This window comes from Carcharodon carcharias, chromosome 35 (assembly GCF_017639515.1).
Source record: "Carcharodon carcharias isolate sCarCar2 chromosome 35, sCarCar2.pri, whole genome shotgun sequence".
Taxonomy (NCBI): domain Eukaryota; kingdom Metazoa; phylum Chordata; class Chondrichthyes; order Lamniformes; family Lamnidae; genus Carcharodon; species Carcharodon carcharias.
This window is the reverse complement of record NC_054501.1, coordinates 3,859,981-3,884,512: the sequence shown is the minus strand read 5'-3', so window position 1 is coordinate 3,884,512 and position 24,532 is coordinate 3,859,981. Positions and strand designations below refer to the sequence as shown.

Genomic DNA, 24,532 nt, shown 5'->3' with positions numbered 1-24,532 from the left:
TATCTGAATTACTGGTCCAGTGATATAACTCCTGCACTCCTGTCTGTCATTATTTAAATTTTTTCCATACCTCTCGTTCTGTGTCCTAAAACAAGATTTTGAAGGCATGCTGCCTGGATGCAGAGCAGGAACACTTGGATCCTCATGTTGGTGAATCCTGATTGCTGACTGAGCACCCTCCAGACTTACAAGCCTAACCCTGACCCCATCAATAATTAATTCAGCCCTCCCAAAACAAGGGAGGCAAAGATTAGGCTCACATTCTCTTCCATGTGTACAAGGTTCAACCACCTCCCAGGTACCCACCCCACACTGACAGCACGGTGCTCCCTCAGCACTGACACTCCGACAGTGCTGCGCTCCCTTAGCGCTGACCCTCCAACAGTGCGGCGCTCCCTCAGCGCTGACCCTCCAACAGTGCTGCGCTCCCTCAGTGCTGACCCTCCAAGAGTGCTACGCTCCCTCAGCGCTGACCCTCCGACAGCGCGGCGCTCGCTCAGCGCTGACCCTCCGACAGTGCGGCTCTCCCTCAGCGCTGACCCTCCGACAGTGCGGCGCTCCCTCAGCACTGACCCTCCCACAGTGCGGCGCTTCCTCAGCGCTGACCCTCCGACAGTGCGGCGCTCCCTCAGCGCTGACCCTCCGACAGTGCGGCGTTCCCTCAGCGCTGACCCTCCGACAGTGCGGCGTTCCCTCAGCGCTGACCCTCCGACAGTGCGGCGCTCCCTCAGCGCTGACCCTCCGACAGTGCGGCGCTCCCTCAGCGCTGACCCTCCGACAGTGCGGCGCTCGCTCAGCGCTGACCCTCCGACAGTGTGGCGCTCCCTCAGCGCTGACCATCTGACAATGCGGCTCTCCCTCAGGAGTGACCCTCCGACAGTGTGGCGCTCCCTCAGGAGTGACCCTCCGACAGTGTGGCGCTCCCTCAGGAGTGACCCTCCGACAGTGCGGCGCTCCCTCAGCGCTGACCCTCCGACAGCGTGGCGATCCCTCAGCGCTGACCCTCCGACAGCGCGGCGATTCCCTCAGCGTTGACCCTCCGACAGCACGGCGATTCCCTCAGCGTTGACCCTCCGACAGCGCGGCGATCCCTCAGCGCTGACCCTCCGACAGCGCGGCGATCCCTCAGCGCTGACCCTCCGACAGTGCGGCGCTCCCTCAGCGCTGACCCTCCGACAGTGCGGCGCTCGCTCAGCGCTGACCCTCCGACAGTGTGGCGCTCCCTCAGCGCTGACCATCTGACATTGCGGCTCTCCCTCAGGAGTGACCCTCCGACAGTGTGGCGCTCCCTCAGGAGTGACCCTCCGACAGTGTGGCGCTCCCTCAGGAGTGACCCTCCGACAGTGCGGCGCTCCCTCAGCGCTGACCCTCCGACAGCGTGGCGATCCCTCAGCGCTGACCCTCCGACAGCGCGGCGATCCCTCAGCGCTGACCCTCCGACAGCGCGGCGATTCCCTCAGCGTTGACCCTCCGACAGCGCGGCGATTCCCTCAGCGTTGACCCTCCGACAGCGCGGCGATCCCTCAGCGCTGACCCTCCGACAGCGCGGCGATCCCTCAGCGCTGACCCTCCGACAGCGCGGCGATCCCTCAGCGCTGACCCTCCGACAGCGCGGCGATCCCTCAGCGCTGACCCTCCGACAGCGCGGCGATCCCTCAGCGCTGACCCTCCGACAGCGCGGCGATCCCTCAGCGCTGACCCTCCGACAGCGCGGCGATCCCTCAGCGCTGACCCTCCGACAGCGCGGCGATCCCTCAGCGCTGACCCTCCGACAGCGCGGCGATCCCTCAGCGCTGACCCTCCGACAGCGCGGCGATCCCTCAGCGCTGACCCTCCGACAGCGCGGCGATCCCTCAGCGCTGACCCTCCGACAGCGCGGCGATCCCTCAGCGCTGACCCTCCGACAGCGCGGCGATCCCTCAGCGCTGACCCTCCGACAGCGCGGCGATCCCTCAGCGCTGACCCTCCGACAGCGCGGCGATCCCTCAGCGCTGACCCTCCGACAGCGCGGCGATCCCTCAGCGCTGACCCTCCGACAGCGCGGCGATCCCTCAGCGCTGACCCTCTGACAGAGTGGCGGCCCCTCATCACCATGGAGGTTGTGCTAGTTTAAATCTATCTGCTCAAAGCCCTGCATTGGGGCTTGAGCCCACGGCCTTCTGGACTCAGATAAGAACGTTATGGAGCACACGTGTTGAGTACTGATGGCAACAATAAACTGATTTCACCTCTGAAAGTTTAATCGCTTTGCTGCAAAGTCAATGTTTGTTTTAGCCCTGAGCCTCAAAGCCAGATTAGACCAACCTCGCAGCTGATACCTGGGATGTCCACAATGTTCAAGCACCTTCTGTGTTAGCACCGTGGGCATTGTATCCAACCACGAGGAGGCTAAACAGGTACAGCACAGGGTTAGATACAGAGTAAAGCTCCCTCTACACTGTCCCCATCAAACACTCCCAGGACAGGTACAGCACGGGGTTAGATACAGAGTAAAGCTCCCTCTACACTGTCCCCATCAAACACTCCCAGGACAGGTACAGCACAGGGTTAGATACAGAGTAAAGCTCCCTCTACAACGTCCCCATCAAACACTCCCAGGACAGGTACAGCATGGGGTTAGATACAGAGTAAAGCTCCCTCTACACCGTCCCCATCAAACACTCCCAGGACAGGTACAGCACGGGGTTAGATACAGAGTAAATCTCCCTCTACACTGTCCCCATCAAACACTCCCATGACAGGTACAGCATGGGGTTAGATACAGAGTAAATCTCCCTCTACACTGTCCCCATCAAACACTCCCAGGACCGGTACAACCAGGGTGTAGAGAGGTTAAGTGAGATGCAGTATAATGCAGGAAAATGCGAGCTTCTGCACTTTTGAAAGAATAGAAAATCCGAATATTATTGAAATGGAGAGACTCTGCTGGACGCTGCGGTGCAGAGGGATCTGGGTGTCCTGGTACATGAATCACAAAATAGTTAGTACGCAGATGCAGCGAGTGATTAGGAAGCCAAATGGAAAGTTGTCCTTTATTGCGAGAGGGGATGGAGTATAAAAGTGGGGAAGTCTTGCTACAACTGGACAGGGCGTTGGTGAGGCCGCTCCTGGGGCTCTGTGGACAGTTTTGGTCTCCTAACTTAAGGAGGGACAGACTCGCATTGGAAGCTGTTCAGAGAAGGTTCACTCGGCTGATTCCTGGGACGAAGGGGGTTTGTCTGATGGGGAAAGGTTGAGCAGGTTGGGGCCTCTACCCATTGGAGTTTAGAAGAATGAGCGGTGATTTTATTGAGACATGTCAGATTCTGAGGGGAGGGGGTTTGACAGGGTGGATACTGAGGGGATGTTTCCCCCTCAGGCAGAATCTAGACAGTAGTGGGGACAGTTTCAGAATAAGGGGTTTTGGAATACCGTGCACAGTTCCGGTCTCCATACCCCACTCGGAATGCCGTGCACAGTTCTGGTCTCCCTAACCCACTTGGAATACTGTACACAGTTATGGTCTCCATACTATAAAAAGGATATGGAGACACCGGAGAAGGTGTGAAACAGATTGACGAGGATGATCCCAGATTGGAGAGGTTATAACTATCGGGAGAGGTTAAACCGGCCGGGGCTCTTTACTCTGGGAAAGAGGAGGCTGAGGGGGTGACCTGATCGAGCTCTTTAAAATGATGGAGGGGTTGACACAGAGAAGATGTTTCCACTTGTGGAGGATGGGGGGAGAGACCAGAACTAGGGGTGGGGGGGGCATCAATATAAGACAGTCCCTAATAAATCCGATCCGGCGGGGGGGGGCAATTCAGGAGAAAGGTCTTTACCGAAAGAGCGGGGAGAATGTGGAACTCGTTCCCACAGGGAGGGGGGTGGAGGTGAATCGTGTCGATGTGTTTAAGGAGCTGGATAAACACATGAGGGGAGAGAGGAATAGAAGGATACGGGGGATAGGGGGGGGAGATGGAGTAGGGGGGTGTGGGAGGAGGCTGGTGTGGGGGCAGACACACCGAAGCGGAGCAGAGGCTGAATGGCCTGTTCCTGGGTGCCTGCCTTAATTCTCCTGACTCAATTCTCCTGACTCAGTAGAACATCTGCGCCCTCGCTCCCTCCCCATACATTTGCTGCTGTAACATGTTGAGTGGATCAATTGGCTCTCCTTGGATTTACTCGGGCCTTCCCCTCTCCTTTGGCCAAACATTTCTTTCACTCCAACATCATCAGAGAAACGTTCAATAAGAGGAGGAGACTGGGGAAATAATCATACCATTCTGATTTAAAGCAATAACTTCAACACCGCATCAATGGCTTTCAGAATCAATTTATTTCAAAACATATTTTCATGAAATTTAATCTTAATCATTGTACAGATTTTAGCGCTGCAGTATTGGATACAGAGTCCACATCAAACACTCCCAGGACAGGTACAGCACGGGGTTAGATACAGAGTAAAGCTCCCTCTACACTGTCCCCATCGAACACTCCCAGGACAGGTACAGCACGGGGTTAGATACAGAGTAAAGCTCCCTCTACACCATCCCCATCAAACACTCCCAGGACAGGTACAGCACGGGGTTAGATACAGAGTAAAGCTCCCTCTACACTGTCCCCATCAAACACCCATCTCCGGGTTTCACAGAGAGCAAACCTCTGCTGCACCTTGCTTCACTTGACGAGAATCAGAGGGCTGGGGAGTTTGAAAGCCGCCTGTTTAACATATACCCCACCCCCCCCACCGCTGAGCACCCAGACACAGAATCTACAGCCAGCTACTCATCTGTGGCGGGCTTCGCTGCGCCGTGCGCTGAACAGCAGCGGTATAGTTAGTCCTGTGACTGCCCTCCCTTCCCCACCCCGACCCCCCCACTAACCACACACCGGCCGCCACAGAAACAGTCCCCTCCGCAGGGCCGCCCTACAACCTGCACCGAAAAGCCCCAACGCTCAAGCCCACGGCCCAGCTGGCCACTTCCACGCGATTGGATTTAACACCGGGTGGGGGGGGGGGTTAAAGACTCCTGTATCATTAACTGCCCGCCCGCCGCTTCCCAAGAAGCCCGCCTCTGCGGCCAGCTGCTCGACTGCAGCAGGCGGCGTGGCCCAGCCTGCTCCTGAACGGCGAGATGCCTTCGACCCCCACCCCAGCACCCACCCCCCACCCCTCTCCCCTCAGTCCAGTGCAGGCAACGAGGCAGGCGCCACCCTGGGAAAACCCCTGCCGCAGCATCCAAAGAGAACGCTGTCCGGTGGTGGTGGGGGGGGTGGGGGGCGGTTTGCGAGTGCCTCTCTGCTCCTCCTCGTGGCTACCCTCGGGCGAGCTCCCCTGCTCGGCGCCGGCTGGGCCAGGTTTCACTCCCATCCGCAGCGCAGAGCTCCAGGCAGCTTCATCCCTCCATTAGTGTGGGCGCCTCGAGGCTGGCGGGAAACACAAGAGATCGGGAGAGGGTTGGTCACAACTCACCACGGCCAACAGAGCCAAAAACAGCAGCAACGGCAACAACAACAACACACCCGACCGGCGTTTCCCCAGCTCCTCAGCACGTCCCAGAGAGCTTCACAGCCGGAGAGTCCCGGACACAACCACAGACACGCGTTTAAACTCAACAGCACAGCAGCGCACAGCGGGATCGCACTCACCCAATCACACACAGGACCCTCACTGCACTCTGTAACCCCCTCCAGCCCCTACACCCCTCCCTATCTCTGTAACCTCCTCCAGCCCCTACACACCTCCCTATCTCTGTAACCTCCTCCAGTCCCTACAACCCTCCCTATCTCTGTAACCTCCTCCAGCCCCGACAACCCTCCCTATCTCTGTAACCTCCTCCATCACCTACAGCCCTCCCTATCTCTGTAACATCCTCCAGCACCTACACCCCTCCCTATCTCTGTAACATTATCCAGCCCCTACAACCCTCCCTATCTCTGTAACCTCTTCCAGCACACAACCCTCCCTATCTCTGTAACCTCCTACAGCCCCTACAACCCTCCCTATCTCTGTAACCCGCTCCAGCCCCTACACCCCTTGCTATCTCTGTAACCTCCTCCAGCCCCTACACTCCTCCCTATTTCTGTAACCTCCTCCAGCCCCGGCAACCCTCCCTATCTCTAACCTCCTCCAGCCCCTACACCCCTTGCTATATCTGTAACCTCCTACAGACCCTACACCCCTCCCTATCTCTGTAACCTCCTCCAGCCCCTACACCCCTTGCTATCTCTGTAACCTCCTCAGGCCCTGACAACCCTCCCCATCTCTGTAACCTCCTCCAGCCCCTACAGCCCTCCCTATCTCTGTAACATCCTACAGCCCTCCCTATCTCTGTAACATCCTCCAGCCCCTACAACCCTCCCTATCTCTGTAACCTCTTCCAGCACATACACACCTCCCTATCTCTGTAACCTCCTCCAGCCCCTACACTGCTCCCTTCCTCTGTAACCTCCTACAGCCCCTACAACCCTCCCGATCTCTGTAACCTCCTCCAGCCCCTACACTGCTCCCTTCCTCTGTAACCTCCTACAGCCCCTACAACCCTCCCGATCTCTGTAACCTCCTCCAGCCCCTACACCACACCCTATCTCTGTAAACTCCTCCAGCCGCTACAACCCTCCATCTCTGTAACCCCCTCCAGACCCTACAACCCTCCCTATCTCTGTAACCTGCTCCAGCCCCTACAACCCACCCTATGTCTGTAACCTCTTCCAGCCCCCACAACCCTCCCTATCTCTGTAACCTCCTCCAGCCCCTACACCCCTCCCTATCTCTGCAACCTCCTCCAGCCCCTGCACCCTTCCCTGGCTCTGTAACCTCCTCCAGCCCCTACAAACCTCCCTATCTCTTTAACATCCTCCAGCCCCTACAACCCTCCCTATCTCTGTAACCTCCTACAGCCCCTACAACCCTCCCTATCTCTGTAACCCGCTCCAGCCCCAACAACGCTCCCTATCTCTGTAACCTCCTACAGCCCCTACACACCTTGCTATCTCTGTAACCTCCTCCAGCCCCTACACCCCTCCCTATCTCTGTAACCTCCGCCAGCCCCGACAACCCTCCCTATCTCTGTAACCTCCTCCAGCCCCTACACCCCTCCCTATCTCTGCAACCTCCTCCAGCCCCTACACCCCTTGCTATCTCTGTAACCTCCTCCCTATCTCTGCAACCTCCTCCAGCCCCTACAAACCTCCCTATCTCTGTAACCTCCTACAGCCCCTACAACCCTCCCTATCTCTGTAACCCGCTCCAGCCCCAACAACGCTCCCTATCTCTGTAACCCCCTCCAGCCCCTACAACCCTATGTCTGTAACCCCCTCCAGCCCCTACACCCCTCCCTATCTCTGTAACCTCCTCCAGCCCCTACACACCTTGCTATCTCTGTAACCTCCTCCAGCCCCTACACCCCTCCCTATCTCTGTAACCTCCTCCAGCCCCGACAACACTCCCTCTCTCTGTAAACTCCTCCAGCCCCTACACCCCTTGCTATCTCTGTAACCTCCTCCAGCCCCTACACCCCTCCCTATCTCTGCAACTTCCTCCAGCCCCTACAAACCTCCCTATCTCTGTAACATCCTCCAGCCCCTACAACCCTCCCTATCTCTGTAACCTCCTACAGCCCCTACAACCCTCCCTATCTCTGTAACCGGCTCCAGCCCCTACACCCCTTGCTATCTCTGTAACCACCTCCAGACCCTACACCCCTCCCTATCTCTGTAACCACCTCCAGCCCCTACACTCCTCCCTTTTTCTGTAACCTCCTCCAGCTCCGGCAACCCTCCCTATCTCTGTAACCTCCTCCAGCCCCTACACCCCTTGCTATCTCTGTAACCTCCTCCAGACACTACAACCCTCCCTATCTCTGTAACCTCCTCCAGCCCCTACACCCCTTGCTATCTCTGTAACCACCTCCAGACCCTACACCCCTCCCTATCTCTGTAACCACCTCCAGCCCCTACACCCCTCCCTATCTCTGTAACCTCCTCCAGCCCCTACAACCCACCCTATTATTGTAACCTCCTCCAGCCCCCACAACCCTCCCTATTTCTGTAACCTCCACCAGCCACTACACCCCTCCCTATCTCTGCAAGCTCCTCCAGCCCCTACACCCCTCCCTATCTCTGCAACCTCCTCCAGCCCCGCCAACCCTCCCTATCTCTATAACCTCCTCCAGCCCCTACACCCCTTCCTATCTCTGTAACCTCCTCCAGACCCTACACCCCTCCCTATCTCTGTAACCTCCTCCAGCCCCTACACCCCTTGCTATCTTTGTAACCTCCTCAGGCCCTGACAACCCTCCCTATCTCTGTAACCTCCTCCAGCCCCTACAGCCCTCCCTATCTCTGTAACATCCTCCAGCCCCTACAGCCCTCCCTATCTCTGTAACATCCTCCAGCCCCTACAACCCTCCCTATCTATGTAAACTCTTCCAGCACATACACACCTCCCTATCTCTGTAACCTCCTCCAGCCCCTACAACCCTATGTCTGTAACCCCCTCCAGCCCCTACACCCATCCCTATCTCTGTAACCGCCTCCAGCCCCTACACACCTTGCTATCTCTGTAACCTCCTCCAGCCCCTACACCCCTCCCTATCTCTGTAACCTCCTCCAGCTCCTACAAACCTCCCTATCTCTGTAACATTCTCCAGCCCCTACAACCCTCCCTATCTCTGTAACCTCCTACAGCCCCTACAACCCTCCCTATCTCTGTAACCCACTCCAGCCCCTACACCCCTTGCTATATCTGTAACCTCCTCCAGACCCTACACCCCTCCCTATCTCTGTAACCTCCTCCAGCCCCTACACCCCTTGCTATCTCTGTAACCTCCTCAGGGCCTAACAACCCTCCCTATCTCTGTAACCTCCTCCAGCCCCTACAGCCCTCCCTATCTCTGTAACATCCTCCAGCCCCTACAGCCCTCCCTATCTCTGTAACATCTTCCAGCCCCTACAACCCTCCCTATCTCTGTAACATCCTCCAGCCCCTACAACCCTCCCTATCTCTGAAACCTCTTCCAGCACATACACACCTCCCTATCTCTGTAACCTCCTCCAGCCCCTACACCGCTCCCATCCTCTGTAACCTCCTACAGCCCCTACAACCCTCCCGATCTCTGTAACCTCCTCCAGCCCCTACACCACTCCCTATCTCTGTAACCTCCTCCAGCCGCTACAACCCTCCCTATCTCTGTAACCCCCTCCAGACACTACAACCCTCCCTATCTCTGTAACCTGCTCCAGCCCCTACAACCCACCCCATGTCTGTAACCTCTTCCAGCCCCCACAACCCTCCCTATCTCTGTAACCTCCTCCAGCCCCTACACCCCTCCCTATCTCTGCAACCACCTCCAGCCCCGACACCCCTCCCTATCTCTGCAACCTCCTCCAGCCCCGACACCCCTCCCTATCTCTGTAACCTCCTCCAGCCCCAACAAACCTCCCTATCTCTGTAACATCCTCCAGCCCCTACAACCCTCCCTATCTCTGTAACCTCCTACAGCCCCTACAACCCTCCCTATCTCTGTAACCCGCTCCAGCACCAAGAAGGCTCCCTATCTCTGTAACATCCTCCAGCCCCTACAACCCTCCCTATCTCTGAAACCTCTTCCAGCACATACACACCTCCCTATCTCTGTAACCTCCTCCAGCCCCTTCACCCCTCCCTATCTCTGCAACCTCCTCCAGCCCCTAAACCCCTCCCTATCTCTGTAACATCCTCCAGCCCCTACAACCCTCCCTATCTCTGTAACCTCCTACAGCCCCTACAACCCTCCCTATCTCTGTAACCTCCTACAGCCCCTACAACCCTCCCTACCTCTGTAACCCGCTCCAGCCCCTACACCCCTTGCTATCTCTGTAACCTCCTCCAGACCCTACACCCCTCCCTGTCTCTGTAACCTCCTCCAGCCCCTACACTCCTCCCTATTTCTGTAACCTCCTCCAGCCCTGCCAACCCTCCCTATCACTGTAACCCCCTCCAGCCCCTACACCCCTCCCTATCTCTGTAACCTCCTCCAGCCCCTACACACCTTGCTATCTCTGTAACCTCCTCCAGCCCCTACACCCCTCCCTATCTCTGTAACCTCCTCCAGCCCCGACAACCCTCCCTATCTCTGTAAACTCCTCCAGCCCCTACACCCCTTGCTATCTCTGTAACCTCCTCCAGCCCCTACACCCCTCCCTATCTCTGCAACCTCCTCCAGACCCTACAAACCTCCCTATCTCTGTAACATCCTCCAGACCCTACAACCCTCCCTATCTCTGTAACCTCCTCCAGCCGCTACAACCCTCCCTATCTCTGTAACCCCCTCCAGACCCTACAACCCTCCCTATCTCTGTAACCTGCTCCAGCCCCTACAACCCACCCCATGTCTGTAACCTCTTCCAGCCCCCACAACCCTCCCTATCTCTGTAACCTCCTCCAGCCCCTACCCCCCTCCCTATCTCTGCAACCTCCTCCAGCCCCGACACCCCTCCCTATCTCTGTAACCTCCTCCAGCCCCTACAAACCTCCCTATCTCTGTAACATCCTCCAGCCCCTACAACGCTCCCTATCTCTGTAACCTCCTACAGCCCCTACAACCCTCCCTATCTCTGTAACCCGCTCCAGCACCAAGAAGGCTCCCTATCTCTGTAACCCCCTCTAGCCCCTACAACCCTATGTCTGGAACACCCTCCAGCCCCTACACCCCTCCCTATCTCTGTAACCTCCTCCAGCCCCGACACCCCTCCCTATCACTGTAACCTCCTCCAGCCCCTACAAACCTCCCTATCTCTGTAACATCCTCCAGCCCCTACAACCCTCCCTATCTCTGTAACCTCCTACAGCCCCTACAACCCTCCCTATCTCTGTAACCCGCTCCAGCACCAAGAAGGCTCCCTATCTCTGTAACCCCCTCTAGCCCCTACAACCCTATGTCTGGAACACCCTCCAGCCCCTACACCCCTCCCTATCTCTGTAACCTCCTCCAGCCCCTACACACCTTGCTATCTCTGTAACCTCCTCCAGCCCCTACACCCCTCCCTATCTCTGTAACCTCCTCCAGCCCCGACAAGCCTCCCTATCTCTGTAACCTCCTCCAGCCCCTACACCCCTCCCTATCTCTGCAACCTCCTCCAGCCCCTACAAACCTCCCTTTCTCTGTAACATCCTCCAGCCCCTACAACCCTCCCTATCTCTGTAACCTCCTCCAGCCCCTACACCCCTTGCTATCTCTGTAACCTCTTCCAGACCCTACACCCCTCCCTATCTCTGTAACCTCCTCCAGCCCCAACACCCCTTGCTATCTCTGTAACCTCCTCAGGCCCTGACAACCCTCCCTATCTCTGTAACCTCCTCCAGCCCCTACAGCCCTCCCTATCTCTCTAACATCCTACAGGCCCTACAGCCCTCCCTATCTCTGTAACATCCTCCAGCCCCTACAACTCTCCCTATCTCTGTAACCTCCTACAGCCCCTACAACCCTCCCTATCTCTGTAACCTCCTCCAGACACTACAACCCTCCTTATCTCTGTAACCTGCTCCATCCCCTACAACCCACCCTATGTCTGTAACCTCTTCCAGCCCCCAAAACCCTCCCTATCTCTGCAACCTCCTCCAGCCCCTACACCCCTCCCTATCTCTGTAACCTGCTCCAGCCCCTACAAACCTCCCTATCTCTGTAACATCCTCCAGACCCTACAACCCTCCCTATCTCTGCAACCTCCTCCAGCCCCTACAAACCTCCCTATCTCTGTAACATCCTCCAGCCGCTACAACCCTCCCTATCTCTGTAACCCCCTCCAGCCCCTACAACCCTCCCTATCTCTGTAACCACCTCCAGCCCCTACACTCCTCCCTATTTCTGTAACCTCCTCCAGCCCCGTCAACCCTCCCTATCTCTGTAACCTCCTCCAGCCCCTACACCCCTTGCTATCTCTGTAACCTCCTCCAGACCCTACAACCCTCCCTATCTCTGTAACCTCCTCCAGCCCCTACAACCCACCCTATTACTGTAACCTCCTCCAGCACCCACAACCCTCCCTATCTCTGTAACCTCCTCCAGCCCCTACACCCCTCCCTATCTCTGCAACCTCCTCCAGCCCCTACACCCCTCCCTATCTCTGCAACCTCCTCCAGCCCCTACAAACCTCCCTATCTCTGTAACATCCTCCAGCCCCAACAACCCTCCCTATCTCTGTAACCTCCTCCAGCCCCTACACCCCTCCCTATCTCTGCAACCTCCTCCAGCCCCTACACCCCTTGCTATCTCTGTAACCTCCTCCAGCCCCTACACCCCTCCCTATCTCTGCAACCTCCTCCAGACCCTACAAACCTCCCTATCTCTGTAACATCCTCCAGACCCTACAACCCTCCCTATCTCTGTAACCTCCTCCAGCCGCTACAACCCTCCCTATCTCTGTAACCCCCTCCAGACCCTACAACCCTCCCTATCTCTGTAACCTGCTCCAGCCCCTACAACCCACCCCATGTCTGTAACCTCTTCCAGCCCCCACAACCCTCCCTATCTCTGTAACCTCCTCCAGCCCCTACCCCCCTCCCTATCTCTGCAACCTCCTCCAGCCCCGACACCCCTCCCTATCTCTGTAACCTCCTCCAGCCCCTACAAACCTCCCTATCTCTGTAACATCCTCCAGCCCCTACAACGCTCCCTATCTCTGTAACCTCCTACAGCCCCTACAACCCTCCCTATCTCTGTAACCCGCTCCAGCACCAAGAAGGCTCCCTATCTCTGTAACCCCCTCTAGCCCCTACAACCCTATGTCTGGAACACCCTCCAGCCCCTACACCCCTCCCTATCTCTGTAACCTCCTCCAGCCCCGACACCCCTCCCTATCACTGTAACCTCCTCCAGCCCCTACAAACCTCCCTATCTCTGTAACATCCTCCAGCCCCTACAACCCTCCCTATCTCTGTAACCTCCTACAGCCCCTACAACCCTCCCTATCTCTGTAACCCGCTCCAGCACCAAGAAGGCTCCCTATCTCTGTAACCCCCTCTAGCCCCTACAACCCTATGTCTGTAACCCCCTCCAGCCCCTACACCCCTCCCTATCTCTGTAACCTCCTACAGCCCCTACACACCTTGCTATCTCTGTAACCTCCTCCAGCCCCTACACCCCTCCCTATCTCTGTAACCTCCTCCAGCCCCGACAACCCTCCCTATCTCTGTAACCTCCTCCAGCGCCTACACCCCTCCCTATCTCTGCAACCTCCTCCAGCCCCTACAAACCTCCCTATCTCTGAAATATCCTCCAGCCCCTACAACCCTCCCTATCGCTGTAACCTCCTACAGCCCCTACAACCCTCCCTATCACTGTAACCCGCTCCAGCCCCTACACCCCTGGCTTTCTCTGTAACCTCCTCCAGACCCTACACCCCTTGCTATCTCTGTAATCTCCTCCAGACCCTACACCCCTCGCTATTTCTGTAACCTCCTCCAGCCCCTACACCCCTTGCTATCTCTGTAACGTCCTCAGGACCTGACAACCCTCCCTATCTCTGTAACCTCCTCCAGCCCCTACAGCCCTCGGTACCTCCGTAACATCCTCCAGGCCCTACAGCCCTCCCTACTCTGTAACCTCCTCCAGCCCCTACAACCCTCCCTATCTCTGTAACCTCTTCCAGCCCCTACAACCCTCCCTATCTCTGTAACCTCCTCCAGCCCCTACACCCCTCCCTATCTCTGTAACCTCCTCCAGCCCCTACAACCCTCCCTATCTCTGTAACCTCCTCCAGCCCCTACAACCCTCCCTATCTCTGTAACCTCCTCCAGCCCCTACAACCCTCCCTATCTCTGTAACCTCCTCCAGCCCCTACAAACCCTCCCTATCTCTGTAACCTCCTCCAGCCCCTACAACCCTCCCTATTTCTCTAACAACCTCCAGCCCCTACAAATCTCCCTATCTCTGTAACCTCCACCAGCCCTACAAACCTACCAATCTCTCTAACCTCCACCAGCCCCTACACTCCTCGCTATCTCTGTAACCTCCTCCAGCACCTACACCCCTCCCTATCTCTGTAACCTCCTCCAGCCCCTACAACCCACCCTATCTCTGTAACCTCCTCCAGCCCCTACAACCCTCCCTATCTCTGTAACCTCCTCCAGCCCCTAAAGCCCTCCCTATCTCTGTAACATCCTCCAGGCCCTACAGGCCTCCCTATCTCTGTAACCTCCTCCAGCCCCTACACCGCTCCCTTCCTCTGTAACCTCCTACAGCCCCTAAAACCCTCCCGATCTCTGTAACCTCCTCCAGCCCCTACACCCCTCCGTATCTCTGTAACCTCCTCCAGCCGCTACAACCCTCCCTATCTCTGTAACCCCCTCCAGACCCTAAAACCCTCCGTATCTCTGTAACCTCCTCCAGCCCCTACAACCCACCCTATTAGTGTAACCTCCTCCAGCCCCCAAAACCCTCCCTATCTCTGTAACCTCCTCCAGCCCCTTCACCCCTCCCTATCTCTGCAACCTCCTCAGGCCGCTACACCCCTCCCTATCTCTGTAACATCCTCCAGCCCCTACACCGCTCCCTTCCTCTGTAACCTCCTACAGCCCCTACAACCCTCCCGATCTCTGTAACCTCCTCCAGCCCCTACACCTCTCCCTATCTCTGTAACCTCCTCCAGCCGCTACAACCCTCCCTATCTCTGTAACCCCCTCCAGACCCTACAACCCTCCCTATCTCTGTAACCTCTTCCAGCCCCCAAAACCCTCCCTATCTCTGTAACCTCCTCCAGCCCCTACACTCCTCCCTATCTCTGTTATCTCCTCCAGACCCTACAACCCTCCCTATCTCTGTAACCTCCTCCAGCCCCTACAACCCACCCTATTACTGTAAGCTCCTCCAGCCCCCACAACCCTCCCTATCTCTGTAACCTCCTCCAGCCCCTTCACCCCTCCCTATCTCTGCAAACTCCTCCAGCCCCTACACCCCTCCCTATCTCTGTAACATCCTCCAGCCCCTACAACCCTCCCTATCTCTGTAACCTCCTACAGCCCCTACAACCCTCCCTATCTCTGTAACCTCCTACAGCCCCTACAACCCTCCCTATCTCTGTAACCCGCTCCAGCCCCTACACCCCTTGCTATCTCTGTAACCTCCTCCAGACCCTACACCCCTCCTGTCTCTGTAACCTCCTCCAGCCCCTACACTCCTCCCTATTTCTGTAACCTCCTCCAGCCCTGCCAACCCTCCCTATCTCTGTAACCCCCTCCAGCCCCTACTCCCCTCCCTATCTCTGTAACCTCCTCCAGCCCCTACACACCTTGCTATCTCTGTAACCTCCTCCAGCCCCTACACCCCTCCCTATCTCTGTAACCTCCTCCAGCCCCGACAACCCTCCCTATCTCTGTAAACTCCTCCAGCCCCTACACCCCTTGCTATCTCTGTAACCTCCTCCAGCACCTACACCTCTCCCTATCTCTGTAACCTCCTCCAGCCGCTACAACCCTCCCTATCTCTGTAACCCCTCCAGACCCTACAACCCTCCCTATCTCTGTAACCTCTTCCAGCCCCCAAAACCCTCCCTATCTCTGTAACCTCCTCCAGCCCCTACACACCTCCCTATCTCTGTAACCTCCTCCAGACCCTACAACCCTCCCTATCTCTGTAACCTCCTCCAGCCCCTACAACCCACCCTATTACTGTAAGCTCCTCCAGCCCCCACAACCCTCCCTATCTCTGTAACCTCCTCCAGCCCCTTCACCCCTCCCTATCTCTGCAACCTCCTCCAGCCCCTACACCCCTCCCTATCTCTGTAACATCCTCCAGCCCCTACAACCCTCCCTATCTCTGTAACCTCCTACAGCCCCTACAACCCTCCCTATCTCTGTAACCTCCTACAGCCCCTACAACCCTCCCTATCTCTGTAACCCGCTCCAGCCCCTACACCCCTTGCTATCTCTGTAACCTCCTCCAGACCCTACACCCCTCCCTGTCTCTGTAACCTCCTCCAGCCCCTACACTCCTCCCTATTTCTGTAACCTCCTCCAGCCCTGCCAACCCTCCCTATCACTGTAACCCCCTCCAGCCCCTACACCCCTCCCTATCTCTGTAAACTCCTCCAGCCCCTACACACCTTGCTATCACTGTAACCTCCTCCAGCCCCTACACCCCTCCCTATCTCTGTAACCTCCTCCAGCCCCGACAACCCACCCTATCTCTGTAAACTCCTCCAGCCCCTACACCCCTTGCTATCTCTGTAACCTCCTCCAGCCCCTACACCCCTCCCTATCTCTGCAACCTCCTCCAGACCCTACAAACCTCCCTATCTCTGTAACATCCTCCAGACCCTACAACCCTCCCTATCTCTGTAACCTCCTACAGCCCCTACAACCCTCCCTATCTCTGTAACCCGCTCCAGCCCCTACACCCCTTGCTATCTCTGTAACCACCTCCAGACCCTACACCCCTCCCTATCTCTGTAACCACCTCCATCCCCTACACTCCTCCCTATTTCTGTAACCTCCTCCAGCACCGGCAACCCTCCCTATCTCTGTAACCTCCTCCAGCCCCGACACCCCTTGCTATCTCTGTAACCTCCTCCAGACCCTACAACCCTCCCTATCTCTGTAACCTCCTCCAGCCCCTACAACCCACCCTATTACTGTAACCTCCTCCAGCCCCCACAACCCTCCCTATCTCTGTAACATCCTCCAGCCACTACACCCCTCCCTATCTCTGCAACCTCCTCCAGCCCCTACACCCCTCCCTATCTCTGTAACCTCCTACAGCCCCTACAACCCTCCCTATCTCTGTAACCCGCCACAGCCCCTACACCCCTTGCTACCTCTGTAACCTCCTCCTGACCCTACACCCCTCCCTGTCTCTGTAACCTCCTCCAGCCCGTACACTCCTCCCTATTTCTGTAACCTCCTCCAGCCCCTACAACCCACCCTATTACTGTAACCTCCTCCAGCCCCCTCCACCCTCCCTATCTCTGTAACCTCCTCCAGCCCCTACACCCCTCCCTATATCTGCAACCTCCTCCAGCCCCTACACTCCTCCCTATTTCTGTAACCTCCTCCAGCCCCTACAAACCTCCCTATCTCTGTAACATCCTCCAGCCCGTACACCCCTTGCTATCTCTGTAACCTCCTCCAGACCCCACACCCCTCCCTATCTCTGTAACCTCCTCCAGCCCCTACACCCCTTGCTATCTTTGTAACCTCCTCAGGCCCTGACAACACTCCCTATCTCTGTAACCTCCTCCAGCCCCTACAGCCCTCCCTATCTCTGTAACATCCTCCAGCCCCTACAGCCCTCCCTATCTCTGTAACATCCTCCAGCCCCTACAACCCTCCGTATCTATGTAACCTCTTCCAGCACATACACACCTCCCTATCGCTGTAACCTCCGCCAGCCCCTACACCGCTCCCTTCGTCTGTAACCCCCTCCAGACCCTACAACCCTCCCTATCCCTGTGACCTCCTCCAGCCCCTACAACCCACCCTATGTCTGTAACCTCTTCCAGCCCCCACAACGCTCCCTATCTCTGTAACCTCCTCCAGCCCCTACACATCGCCCTATCTCTGCAACCTGCTCCAGCCCCTACACCCCTCCCTATCTCTGTAACATCCTCCAGCCCCTACAACCCTCCCTATCTCTGTAACCTCCTACAGCCCCAACAACCCTCCCTATCTCTGTAACCCGCTCCAGCCCCAACAACGCTCCCTATCTCTGTAACCCCCTCCAGCCCCTACAACCCTATGTCTGTAACCCCCTCCAGCCCCTACACCCCTCCCTATCTCTGTAACCTCCTCCAGCCCCTACACACCTTGCTATCTCTGTAACCTCCTCCAGCCCCTACACCACTCCCTATCTCTGTAACCTCTTCCAGCCCCGACAACCCTCCCTATCTCTGTAACCTCCTCCAGCCCCTACACCCCTCCCTATCTCTGCAACCTCCTCCAGCCCCTACAAACCTCCCTATCTCTGAAATATCCTCCAGCCCCTACAACCCTCCCTATCTCTGTAACCTCCTACAGCCCCTACAACCCTCCCTATCTCTGTAACCCGCTCCAGCCCCTACACCCCTGGCTATCTCTGTAACCTCCTCCAGACCCTACACCCCTTGCTATCTCTGTAACCTCCTCCAGACCCTACACCCCTCGCTATTTCTGTAACCTCCTCCAGCCCCTACACCCCTTGCTATCTCTGTAACCTCCTCAGGACCTGACAACCCTCCCTATCTCTGTAACCTCCTCCAGCCCCTACAGCCCTCGGTACCTCCGTAACATCCTCCAGGCCCTACAGCCCTCCCTATTTTGTAACATCCTCCAGCCACGACAACCCTCCCTATCTCTGTAACCTCTTCCAGCACATACACACCTCCCTATCTCTGTAATCTCCTCCAGCCCCTAACCGCTCCCTTCCTCTGTAACCTCCTACAGCCCCTACAACCCTCCCGATCTCTGTAACCTCCTCCAGCCCCTACACCCCTCCCTATCTCTGTAACCTCCTCCAGCCCCTACACCCCTCCCTATCTCTGTAACCCCCTCCAGACGCTACAAACCTCCCTATCCCTGTAACATCCTCCAGCCCCTACAACCCACCCTATGTCTGTAACCTCTTCCAGCCCCCACAACCCTCCCTATCTCTGTAACCTCCCCCAGCCCTTACACCCCTCTCTATCTCTGCAACCTCCTCCAGCCCCTACACCCATTGCTATCTCTGTAACCTCCTCCAGACCCTACACCCCTCCCTATCTCTGTAACCTCCTCCAGCCCCTACACCCCTTGCTATCTCTGTAACCTCCTCAGGCCCTGACAACCCTCCCTATCTCTGTAACCTCCTCCAGCCCCTAAAGCCCTCCCTATCTCTGTAACATCCTCCAGGCCCTACAGGCCTCCCTATCTCTGTAACCTCCTCCAGCCCCTACACCGCTCCCTTCCTCTGTAACCTCCTACAGCCCCTAAAACCCTCCCGATCTCTGTAACCTCCTCCAGCCCCTACACCCCTCCGTATCTCTGTAACCTCCTCCAGCCGCTACAACCCTCCCTATCTCTGTAACCCCCTCCAGACCCTAAAACCCTCCGTATCTCTGTAACCTCCTCCAGCCCCTACAACCCACCCTATTAGTGTAACCTCCTCCAGCCCCCAAAACCCTCCCTATCTCTGTAACCTCCTCCAGCCCCTTCACCCCTCCCTATCTCTGCAACCTCCTCCAGCCCCTACACCCCTCCCTATCTCTGTAACATCCTCCAGCCCCTACACCGCTCCCTTCCTCTGTAACCTCCTACAGCCCCTACAACCCTCCCGATCTCTGTAACCTCCTCCAGCCCCTACACCTCTCCCTATCTCTGTAACCTCCTCCAGCCGCTACAACACTCCCTATCTCTGTAACCCCCTCCAGACCCTACAACCCTCCCTATCTCTGTAACCTCTTCCAGCCCCCAAAACCCTCCCTATCTCTGTAACCTCCTCCAGCCCCTACACTCCTCCCTATCTCTGTTATCTCCTCCAGACCCTACAACCCTCCCTATCTCTGTAACCTCCTCCAGCCCCTACAACCCACCCTATTACTGTAAGCTCCTCCAGCCCCCACAACCCTCCCTATCTCTGTAACCTCCTCCAGCCCCTTCACCCCTCCCTATCTCTGCAAACTCCTCCAGCCCCTACACCCCTCCCTATCTCTGTAACATCCTCCAGCCCCTACAACCCTCCCTATCTCTGTAACCTCCTACAGCCCCTACAACCCTCCCTATCTCTGTAACCTCCTACAGCCCCTACAACCCTCCCTATCTCTGTAACCCGCTCCAGCCCCTACACCCCTTGCTATCTCTGTAACCTCCTCCAGACGCTACACCCCTCCTGTCTCTGTAACCTCCTCCAGCCCCTACACTCCTCCCTATTTCTGTAACCTCCTCCAGCCCTGCCAACCCTCCCTATCACTGTAACCCCCTCCAGCCCCTACTCCCCTCCCTATCTCTGTAACCTCCTCCAGCCCCTACACACCTTGCTATCTCTGTAACCTCCTCCAGCCCCTACACCCCTCCCTATCTCTGTAACCTCCTCCAGCCCCGACAACCCTCCCTATCTCTGTAAACTCCTCCAGCCCCTACACCCCTTGCTATCTCTGTAACCTCCTCCAGCCCCTACACCTCTCCCTATCTCTGTAACCTCCTCCAGCCGCTACAACCCTCCCTATCTCTGTAACCCCCTCCAGACCCTACAACCCTCCCTATCTCTGTAACCTCTTCCAGCCCCCAAAACCCTCCCAATCTCTGTAACCTCCTCCAGCCCCTACACACCTCCCTATCTCTGTAACCTCCTCCAGACCCTACAACCCTCCCTATCTCTGTAACCTCCTCCAGCCCCTACAACCCACCCTATTACTGTAAGCTCCTCCAGCCCCCACAACCCTCCCTATCTCTGTAACCTCCTCCAGCCCCTTCACCCCTCCCTATCTCTGCAACCTCCTCCAGCCCCTACACCCCTCCCTATCTCTGTAACATCCTCCAGCCCCTACAACCCTCCCTATCTCTGTAACCTCCTACAGCCCCTACAACCCTCCCTATCTCTGTAACCTCCTACAGCCCCTACAACCCTCCCTATCTCTGTAACCCGCTCCAGCCCCTACACCCCTTGCTATCTCTGTAACCTCCTCCAGACCCTACACCCCTCCCTGTCTCTGTAACCTCCTCCAGCCCCTACACTCCTCCCTATTTCTGTAACCTCCTCCAGCCCTGCCAACCCTCCCTATCACTGTAACCCCCTCCAGCCCCTACACCCCTCCCTATCTCTGTAACCTCCTCCAGCCCCTACACACCTTGCTATCTCTGTAACCTCCTCCAGCCCCTACACCCCTCCCTATCTCTGTAACCTCCTCCAGCCCCGACAACCCTCCCTATCTCTGTAAACTCCTCCAGCCCCTACACCCCTTGCTATCTCTGTAACCTCCTCCAGCCCCTACACCCCTCCCTATCTCTGCAACCTCCTCCAGACCCTACAAACCTCCCTATCTCTGTAACATCCTCCAGACCCTACAACCCTCCCTATCTCTGTAACCTCCTACAGCCCCTACAACCCTCCCTATCTCTGTAACCCGCTCCAGCCCCTACACCCCTTGCTATCTCTGTAACCACCTCCAGACCCTACACCCCTCCCTATCTCTGTAACCACCTCCATCCCCTACACTCCTCCCTATTTCTGTAACCTCTCCAGCACCGGCAACCCTCCCTATCTCTGTAACCTCCTCCAGCCCCGACACCCCTTGCTATCTCTGTAACCTCCTCCAGACCCTACAACCCTCCCTATCTCTGTAACCTCCTCCAGCCCCTACAACCCACCCTATTACTGTAACCTCCTCCAGCCCGTACACTCCTCCCTATTTCTGTAACCTCCTCCAGCCCCTACAACCCACCCTATTACTGTAACCTCCTCCAGCCCCCTCCACCCTCCCTATCTCTGTAACCTCCTCCAGCCCCTATACCCCTCCCTATATCTGCAACCTCCTCCAGCCCCTACACTCCTCCCTATTTCTGTAACCTCCTCCAGCCCCTACAAACCTCCCTATCTCTGTAACATCCTCCAGCCGCTACAACCCTCCCTATCTCTGTAACCCCCTCCAGACCCTACAACCCTCCGTATCTCTGTAACCTCCTCCAGCCCCTACAACCCACCCTATGTCTGTAACCTCTTCGAGCACCCAAAACCCTCCCTATCTCTGTAACCTCCTACAGCCCCTACAACCCTCCCTATCTCTGTAACCCGCTCCAGCCCCTACACCCCTTGCTATCTCTGTAACCTCCTCCAGACCCTGCACCCCTTGCTATCTCTGTAACCTCCTCCAGACCCTACAACCCTCGCTATTTCTGTAACCTCCTCCAGCCCCTACACCCCTTGCTATCTCTGTAACCTCCTCAGGCCCTGACAACCCTCCCTATCTCTGTAACCTCCTCCAACCCCTACAGCCCTCGGTACCTCCGTAACATCCTCCAGGCCCTACAGCCCTCCCTATCTCTGTAACCTCCTCCAGCCCCTACAACCCTCCCTATCTCTGTAACCTCTTCCAGCACATACAAACCTCCCTATCTCTGTAACCTCCTCCAGCCCCTACACCGCTCCCTTCCTATGTAACCTCCTACAGCCCCTACAACCCTCCCGATCTCTGTAACCTCCTCCAGCCCCTACACCCCTCGCTATCTCTGTAACCTCCTCCAGCCGCTACAACCCACCCTATGTCTGTAACCTCTTCCAGCACCCAAAACCCTCCCTATCTCTGCAACCTCCTCCAGCCCCTACATCCCTCCCTATCTCTGTAATCTCCTCCAGCCCCTACAAACCTCCCTATCTCTGTAACATCCTCCAGACACTACAACCCTCCCTATCTCTGTAACCTCCTCCAGCAACTACAACCCACTTTATGTCTGTAAGCTCTTCCAGCCCCCACAACCCTCCCTATCTCTGTATCCTCCTCCATCCCCTAAACCCCTTCCTATCTCTGCAACCTCCTCCAGCCCCTACACCCCTCCCTATCTCTGTAACCTCCTCCAGCCCCTACACTCCTCCCTATTTCTGTAACCTCCTCCAGCCCCGGCAACCCTCCCTATCTCTGTAACCTCCTCCAGCCCCTACACCCCTTGCTATCCCTGTAACCTCCTCCAGACCCTACAACCCTCCCTATCTCTGTAACCTCCTCCAGCCCCTACAACCCACCCTATTACTGTAACATCCACCAGCCCCCACAACCCTCCCTATCTCTGTAACCTCCTCAAGCCCCTACACACCTCCCTATCTCTGCAACCTCCTCCAGCCCCTACACCCCTCCCTATCTCTGCAACCTCCTCCAGCCCCTACAAACCTCCCTATCTCTGTAACATCCTCCAGCCCCTACAACCCTCCCTATCTCTGTAACCTCCTACAGCCCCTACAACCCTCCCTATCTCTGTAACCCGCTCCAGCCCCTACACCCCTTGCTATCTCTGTAACCTCCTCCAGACCCTACACCCCTCCCTGTCTCTGTAACCTCCTCCAGCCCCTACACCCCTTGCTATCTTTGTAACCTCCTCAGGCCCTGACAACCCTCCCTATCTCTGTAAACACCTCCAGCCCCTACAGCCCTCCCTATCTCTGTAACATCCTCCAGCCCCTACAACCCTCCCTATCTATGTAACCTCTTCCAGCACATACACACCTCCCTATCGCTGTAACCTCCTCCAGCCCCTACACCGCTACCTTCCTCTGTAACCTCCTACAGCCCCTACAACCCTCCCGATCTCTGTAACCTCCTCCAGCCCCTACACCCATCCCTATCTCTGTAACCTCCTCCAGCCGCTACAACCCTCCCTATCACTGTAACCCCCTCCAGACCCTACAACCCTCCCTATCCCTGTAACCTCCTCCAGCCCCTACAACCCACCCTATGTCTGTAACCTCTTCCAGCCCCCACAACCCTCCCTATCTCTGTAACCTCCTCGAGCCCCTACAGCCCTCCCTATCTCTGTAACATCCTCCAGCCCCTACAACCCTCCCTATCTATGTAACCTCTTCCAGCACATACACACCTCCCTATCGCTGTAACCTCCTCCAGCACCTACACCGCTCCCTTCCTCTGTAACCTCCTACAGCACCTACAACCCTCCCGATCTCTGTAACCTCCTCCAGCCCCTACACCCCTTGCTATCCCTGTAACCTCCTCCAGACCCTACAACCCTCCCTATCTCTGTAACCTCCTCCAGCCCCTACAACCCACCCTATTACTGTAACATCCACCAGCCCCCACAACCCTCCCTATCTCTGTAACCTCCTCAAGCCCCTACACACCTCCCTATCTCTGCAACCTCCTCCAGCCCCTACACCCCTCCCTATCTCTGCAACCTCCTCCAGCCCCTACAAACCTCCCTATCTCTGTAACATCCTCCAGCCCCTACAACCCTCCCTATCTCTGTAACCTCCTACAGCCCCTACAACCCTCCCTATCTCTGTAACCCGCTCCAGCCCCTACACCCCTTGCTATCTCTGTAACCTCCTCCAGACCCTACACCCCTCCCTGTCTCTGTAACCTCCTCCAGCCCCTACACCCCTTGCTATCTTTGTAACCTCCTCAGGCCCTGACAACCCTCCCTATCCCTGTAACCTCCTCCAGCCCCTACAACCCTCCCTATCTCTGTAACCTCTTCCAGCACATACAAACCTCCCTATCTCTGTAACCTCCTCCAGCCCCTACACCGCTCCCTTCCTATGTAACCTCCTACAGCCCCTACAACCCTCCCGATCTCTGTAACCTCCTCCAGCCCCTACACCCCTCGCTATCTCTGTAACCTCCTCCAGCCGCTACAACCCTCCCTATCTCTGTAACCCCCTCCAGACCCTACAACCCTCCGTATCTCTGTAACCTCCTCCAGCCCCTACAACCCACCCTATGTCTGTAACCTCTTCCAGCACCCAAAACCCTCCCTATCTCTGCAACCTCCTCCAGCCGCTACATCCCTCCCTATCTCTGTAATCTCCTCCAGCCCCTACAAACCTCCCTATCTCTGTAACATCCTCCAGACACTACAACCCTCCCTATCTCTGTAACCTCCTCCAGCAACTACAACCCACTT

At 56.9% G+C, this 24,532-nt stretch overlaps 1 protein-coding gene across 1 annotated transcript in view; it reads right to left on the bottom strand.

Moving 5' to 3' along the window:
• LOC121272760 (superoxide dismutase [Cu-Zn]-like) overlaps positions 1-24,532 on the bottom strand; it is a 48,217-nt gene that overhangs the window by 9,443 nt on the left and 14,242 nt on the right. The window lies entirely within an intron of this gene.